Source organism: Castor canadensis, chromosome X, assembly GCF_047511655.1.
Source record: "Castor canadensis chromosome X, mCasCan1.hap1v2, whole genome shotgun sequence".
Classification (NCBI taxonomy): Eukaryota; Metazoa; Chordata; class Mammalia; order Rodentia; family Castoridae; genus Castor; species Castor canadensis.
Window position 1 is genome coordinate 28,818,491 of NC_133405.1, and position 7,888 is coordinate 28,826,378.

Genomic DNA, 7,888 nt, shown 5'->3' on the forward strand with positions numbered 1-7,888 from the left:
CATTGTTTAGGTTATTTATCCCCCTGCCCCTCTCCCTCAACTTCTCTTCCCTTCCCCCATCAGTTCCAGGCAGGTCCTGTTTTGCCTTTATCACTAATTTTGTTGAAGGAAACAGGAAATCATAATAAGGAAGACAAAGTGTTTTTGCTAGTTGAGTTAAGGATAGCTATACTGAAATATTCCTAGCATTACTTTCGTGTACACGTGTTATGACCCATGTTCATTTATCTCTAACTCAACTTTACACTGGTTACTGATCCTGTTCTCATGATAACCTCTGTCACTTTAAGGTTTCTGTATTAGCAGCTCTGTAGTGGGGACATCAAATGCTTTCATGTTTTGGGTTTTCTACCTATTTCTATATCACCCATATGTGCTCTCTCTTTGTCATGTGACCCAAGTCCAACCACATTGCTGCATTTGCCCTAGATCTAAATTCTGCATATGAGGGAGAACATACAATTTTTGGTCTTCTGAGCCTGGCTGACCTCTCTCAGAATGATATTCTCTAGTTCCATACATTTACCTGCAAATGATAAGATTTCATTCTTCTTCATGGCTGAGTAAAATTCCATTGTGTACAAGTGTCACATTTTCTTGATTCATTCATCAATAGTGGGACATCTTGGTTGTTTCCATAACTTGGCTATTGTGAATAGCGCTGCAACAAACATGTATGTGCAGGTGCCTCTGGAGTAACAATATCCCCAGGAGTGGGATTGCTGGATCATAGTATCTAACTTTATATGGCATGGTTAATGAATGTTGCATTTCACAATTATGCCTCTAGTAATCTTATAGAAAAAATAATGAAGATTTCCTAGCATAATATATATCAACAGAGTGTCATCTGGGAAATGCATTTTATTGACGATTTTAATTTCTTATTTTTCCACAAGATTTGAGATTCCAGTCAAAACAATATTTAGGCTATTGCATAACTGCCTGCTAGTGCTTAATCTTCACTGGAAGCCTCATTATTTATTTTTCAGACAATAGAAGAATGGAGTAAGGAGAAATGTAATGGAATGCAGCATAACACATCTTTCAAAGTAAAGGGAAGTAGTTTTTTAAAAACGATGTAGGACCAGTGACATTCAGAAATTATTTGCTGAACACTAAATGTGCTCAAGTGTGGCATCTCAATTCCAAAGACTCCATATCTTCTATTATGAAATGAACAATACACTAAGGTAACATTATTGATATCACTGATATACTTCAAATAATAATGTGGTTTGCAAAATAAATATTCTACTTGAAATACTAGAGATTCTATGATGGTATGGTGCTGAAATAATGAATAAAATAAAAATTCTAAAATGCTATTTTTAAATGCCCACAATTGTAGTCTTATTCTAATAACATGCCTTTCCCATATTTGCTTCTATCATGTAGTTATACTTAACAGCATTTTGCCAAATCTATCATGATGCCCTTTAACTCTCATGTTCCTAAGCATCATTTTGAAATATTTAATCTGACAGATGTTTTCAGAGTTATGTCACACTACATAGTATTGTCTATATCAGAAGAATGATATAATCAGACATGTCATTTAAAGAGCCATACCAGGGCTGATGGTGTGGCTAAAGTGATAGAGTGCCTGCCTAGCAATATAAGGCTCTGAGTTCAAACCCAATTCTGCCAAAAATAGATTCATATCAATCCTTAAATCTAAGTGTAAAATATCATATAGGCAGGAAAGGAAAAAGTATCTAAATTTTCCCATGTAAGAATCTAGCAATGAATTTTTTTCATTAAAATATAAACTTGAATAAATAGCTACCAGAAGACATCACCTCTAAATGAATTGCTATGGGGTGCTGATGTTCATGCCAATTGTGGCTGACTTATTGAAGATAAAAAAATAACTTATTTGTTCTACATTATCAATACATAAATAGCTAATGTCTATAGTCAATGTTGCTAATTTTATTGAACTTGTTAGCTTGAGTCAGAGTAAACCATAAATCTGAGTCTCTCTATATGTGTTATCATATTCAAGAAGATTCAGAAAATATAGATTACTCATCTTTGCATCACAATACCTGTGTTTATTTAATAATGGAAGGGAGAGAGCAAGGGTGCTGGGAGAAAATAGTTTCGCTTCACAGTAGCCAAGGAATTGGTCCATTGCCCTGTTTAATGCACATTTCTGGAAAATAGGATTTAAATAAAATATTTCACACTTACATTCTCTTTCTTATGTTAGTGTCCACTTAAGAAGTTGTTAATGAGCTGCACCTACATTCAGCATTAATTAATTGGTTGCCACTTTAGCATATTTAATTTTCACACTTAAGCCCCAGATCATCACGGTTAAGAGCACCAAAGAAAAGTTTAACAGCCAGCATGTTATGCTAATTTCTATTTAAATAAACATTCATTTTGTTTTATTTTGGAAAGTCCACTAACATTAGATTCAACAGATGTTTGGTATAATCATTTTAGGTTTGTTATATAAAAATAAATCCTTCATGACCTATAACTTATTGTCACCAAAAACATTATCACTACTCAGATATTTATGAGGTATAATAATACTTGTTTATATCCTGCTTCTTTGTATATCATCTAGTTGTAGCTAGTTTTAGAAATTCTCTTAATTTTCTATAAAGTAACAATGATTAAGATATGACTGGCCTCAAGAAGAAAAGGACTACCCTAAGACTAGATCTTTATTGAATCACAATAGAAGTTCAATTTATCAAATATACATTGACAATTTTTTCCATTCCAGGTTATACCTCTAGGTTTTAAGGTTATAAGAATAAACAGAACATGATCCTTGTCTTCTTGTATCATATAATGATTTAGGAGGTCATGTACCTACATCATTCACATACAATCTGCCAAACATTCTGAAAGAAATGTGTACAGGATTATCAGCATCTTAGAGGATGATTCTACTAATCTTAAGAAAAGCTTAAGTCAATGAAGAGATACTAGAAGAGATAATATTTGAGCAATCAAAGATGAATAGAAGATAGTCAATTAAAGTGTGGAGCTTCATGAAACAACAAGCAGAGGGATGGGAATGCATGGATATGATTAAAATGAAGGTCGCCTCTCTTTGTTACATGTCTGTGTAATATGGTAGTGAAGAGAAGGACTTCCTGAACAAGATGAAAGCTGAAGAACATCCATTACCAGTATAATAGAGCCAAATAAAAAAGTAGAAAAGAGTCTTCTCTAAGTAAGAAGAGCAACAGTCACAGTTATGTGTATAAGTTTATTGGATGTCCATTTCCAAAGCAACATTCAAAATAAATTTAAGAATCAATAGTTCATTTTACTATTCTCTATACTGTAGGTAGTCAATGAGTTGAATTCTCATTTGAACTCAGAGTAAAGTAATAGAAATATACAATTTCAAAGGTGAAGGAATTTGACATACTACCTTTTTCAGAGCCTCAATTTCCATATGGCAAGACTGAGGTTTGGAGACTTGATCTGACTTAAGATTGAGATATTTGTTATTTTCAGGATCCTACTAAGAGCCAATACTCACTTATCAGAAGAAAAAATTAAAACTGAAGTGTGTTCATATTTATTCCCTCAATTCTAGTGCCCTGCCATTTGAGGTAGAACATTACAATGGTTAAAATTGTTGGCTTTCATGCACAGAACAAATAACACATGATTTCACTCATATGTGAAATTTGAAAAGGTTTATCACACAGAAGTGGAGAGTAGAATAGTGATCCTCAAAAGCTGAGAAGAGTAAGGGTGAACGTAATGAAGAGCAGTTGGTCAATGGGTACAAAGTAACATGGGAAAAGTATTCTTCTGATGTTCTATTTTATGACTGTAGTTATTGATAATGATTTATATCCCAAAATAGCTTGAAGAAGATAGTTTGAATACATTCACCACAAAAATGATAAATGTTTAAGGTAGCAAATATGCCAGTTACCTTGACTTGATGTCTTGTAACATATGTATCACACTGTACCCCATATATGTACACAATTGTTGTATAACATTTAAAATTAAAATAAGACCAAAAATGTCTTATTTCCAAATGACTTTAGATAAGTGGTGTAATCTCCTTGTGCTTCAGATCTTTCATCCATAATACAGGATATAATGACATAAATTGCTTAGATCGGTGCTTAGCACACAGTAAACACTCCACAAATGTGCTGTCACCATCTGTATTTAGGCAGTCAACTATTAACATACAATTATAGATTGTAGTGGGAGCACTTAATAGTGATTTCAATACACAAATCATTGTGGAAAAATTGTTGTAATAACTATCATCTCATCAATTTAAACTCATTCCAATCTATAATGTTCAAGAATTGCCCTGTGTAATTCTGTGCATGGTGTGCAAATTTTATGATTTTAAAATTATCATCAATAGTTGAAAATGTCACATTTTTTATAAAATAAGTAATATGAAGTACTAGTTGAGGGAAATTTGGGTATGAATTGGAAATCCTTTATTTTAAAATGCAAAAAGATAGCATTCTGTCCTTAGTAAATTGTCCAAAAATTTATATTTCTGGTATAAAGATATAGGAGGACCTCAATGACCTTTGATCATATCCCATATACATGTTCCAGTAAATCTATTATTCAAATACTACAATGGATTATAGCTAAAAGCAAAGTGATTTGAGTTTTATACTCTTCTAAAAATAATAATGACTTTTCCTCCATCCCCCTACCACTGGTACCAACTCCTCTCCTCTTATGAGACCTGTTCTACCCTCCTGTTCTCCATTTTGTAAAAGAAAAAGAATTTCATTTTTGTGTGTTTCAGGTAGCTGCACAGGGAGTTTCTTTGTGACATTTCCATGTATATATGTATTATAACCCAAATTGATTCATCTCCTCTATTTTTCTTCTTTCTGCTTTAGTCCCCTTCTTATGGTGGTTTCAAGAGGTTTAAAAAACCTATATTCAAGAGAGCCAAGATGGCAACTAGTACACAGCCTAGGATCGCGTAAGCTCCGTGATCCAGGGAATTGGCTGAGAGACTGGAGACACCCTTTGCTGAGGTAAAGCACAAGGGAGAGCTGAAACATCAGTACTCTGAACCCGTAGCTCATGGAAGCCTTCTCCACACCACAATATACTCAGAGAATAGCCAGCGCTGCATGCCAAGCCCTGCCCCATAGGCCCACACAGCTGCTGCTCTGCCTGCCTTAGGATATCAGCGCCCCATATTCACCTTCTTAACTTCCTTCTTTTACCTTCCCTCTGTTGTACGTGACCTCCCCCTAGCATGACCTGAGAAAGGGGGAATATAGGAGAATGGTGGAATGGGGTGAATTCAATGTATCATTTGATATGTTGTAAGAACTTTTATAAATGCTACAATTCACCTCCACTCAGCACAATAAAAAAGAGAGAAAAATAAAAATAAAAACCATAATGACTGTCCTTTATGTCAAATGGATAGTGAGATTTGTTTATTTTGCCAAGCAAACTTTAAGGACATTTTTATTCTTAAAAAAGTTTAGTCATGTTATAAAAATCTTACACAGTGTAATTCATACTTTTACTGAAAGGCATGTGGACATTAGATAGAAATAATATGATGTGAGACATTTCAGTGCTTTCAAAATTGTTATATTCACTGCTAATGAATTGAAACCTTTAGATAAGTAATATGGCTCATAAATCAAAGCAATATTTTATACACATTCATGTAATTCATAGCTAGGCATGCAAAAATTGACAGAACTATTATCAACTTGGGAGATAATATGAATTTTTCTTCCAATATATTTGCTGTCTTTGAAGGTATAAGTAATTTACAATATGGAGAATACTGTAAGTTTTAAATAGAGGCTTATTTTATAACTGTTACATAAAATACCTACTAAGTGGTCATATTTCAAAAATCACAGTTTACTGGGTTTGCTTAACATAGCATTTTTTAAATTTCATTTATTCATATGTCCATACAATGATTGGGTCATTACTCCTCCATTCCCCCCACCACCTCCCTTTACCCCCACCTCCTCCTTCTCCCCCTGGCCCCCTTGCTCCAAGCAGAAACTGTTTTGCCCTTATCTTTAATTTTGTTGAAGAGAGAATATAAACATTAACAAGGAGGACCAGGGGTTTTTGTTAGTTGAGATGAGGATAGCTATATAGGGAGATTCCTAGTATTGCTTCCATGTACATATGTGTTACTTTCTAAATTGATTCTTCTCAAACTAACCTTTTCTCTAGTTCCTAGTCCCCTTCTCCTATTGGCCTCTGTTGCTTTAAAGTTTCTGCATTAGTTCCTTTTCATTGAAGACATCAAATGCTATCTTTTTTTTTTTTTGGTTACCTACCTATCCTCATACCTCCCTTGTGTGCTCTTGCCTTATCATGTGATCAAAGTCCAATCCCCTTGTTGTGTTTGCCCTTGATCTAAAGTCCGCATATGAGGGAGAATATATGATTTTTGGTCTTCTGGGCCTGGCTAACCTCACTCAGGATGATGTTCTCCAGTTCCATCCATTTACTTGCAAATGATAAGATTTCATTCTTCTTCATGGCCACATAAAATTCCATTGTGTATAAATACCACATTTTCTTAATACATTCGTCAGTAGTGGGGCATCTTAGCTGTTTCCATAACTTGGTTATTGTGACTAGGGCTGCACTAAACATGGGTGTGCAAGTGCCTCTGGAGTAACCTGTGCCCCATTCCTTTTGGTATATCCCCAAGAGTGGTATTGCTGGATCAAATCTATGCTTAGATTTTTAAGAAGCCTCCAAATTTTTTTCCAGAGTGGTTGTACTAGTTTGCATTTCCACCAGCAGTGTATAAGGTTTCCTTTTTCTCCACATCCTCTCCAACACCTGTTGGTGGTGTTTCTAATGATGGCTATTCTAACAGGAGTGAGGTGGAATCTTAGTGTAGTTTTGATTTGCATTTTGGCCATTTGAATTTCTTCTTTTGAGAAAGTTCTGTTTAGTTCACTTGCCCATTTCTTTATTGGTTCATTAATTTTGGGAGAGTTTAGTTTTTTGAGTTCCCTGTATATTCTGGTTACCAGTCCTTTGTCTGATGTGTAGCTGGCAAATATTTTCTCCCATTCAGTTTAGAGACCATTTCTATTGTTGAGCAGAAGCTTTTTAGTTTTTTAAGGTCCCATTTGTCTATGCTTTCTCTTAGTTGCTGAGCTGCTGGGGTTCCATTGAGGAAGTCCTTGCCTACACCTATTACTTCCAATGTATTTCCTACTCTTTCCTGTATCAACTTTAGAGTTTGGGGTCTGATATTAAGGTCCTTGATCCATTTTGAGTTAATACTAGTACAGGGTGATAAACATGGATCTAATTTCAGTTTTTTGCAGACTGCTACCCAGTTTTCCAATAGTTCTTGTATAAAACGCTGTCTTTTAAAAGCATTTTTAACATAGCAACATTCTTAATTATATAAGAGTACTATTATGTGTAAATATTATGAAACACTGTTCTTTATTTTTTCCTATTAAAAATAATTAACTCATAATAAATGGTCAAATCTCACAAAGTTAGATTATCTTCTTTAAGGATCAGAATTTGCAAATTCTCATCCAATCTTGTTTTCGGAGAATGAATTATGAAGGGAAGATTCTATCTGAAATATGTTTTAAAAACATGCATTCAGGGCTGGAGGTCTGATGGAGTAGCTCAAGTGGTAGAGTGCCTGCTTAGCAAGCTCGAGACCTGAGTTCAAACCCCAGTACTATAACAAAAAAAACTCTACATTCAAGAACTAGTCGGTATTCTCTGAAGTATATTTTCTCTATCCACACTATTCTTCTCTGAGAAATAATATGCAAGACAATAATTTGCAGGCAGTACAAGTTTATATTTATAATTTGATTATTTTATTCACAGAATACTTTACTAAAAGAGACAGACTATGTGATTTTAAAAAGTCTTC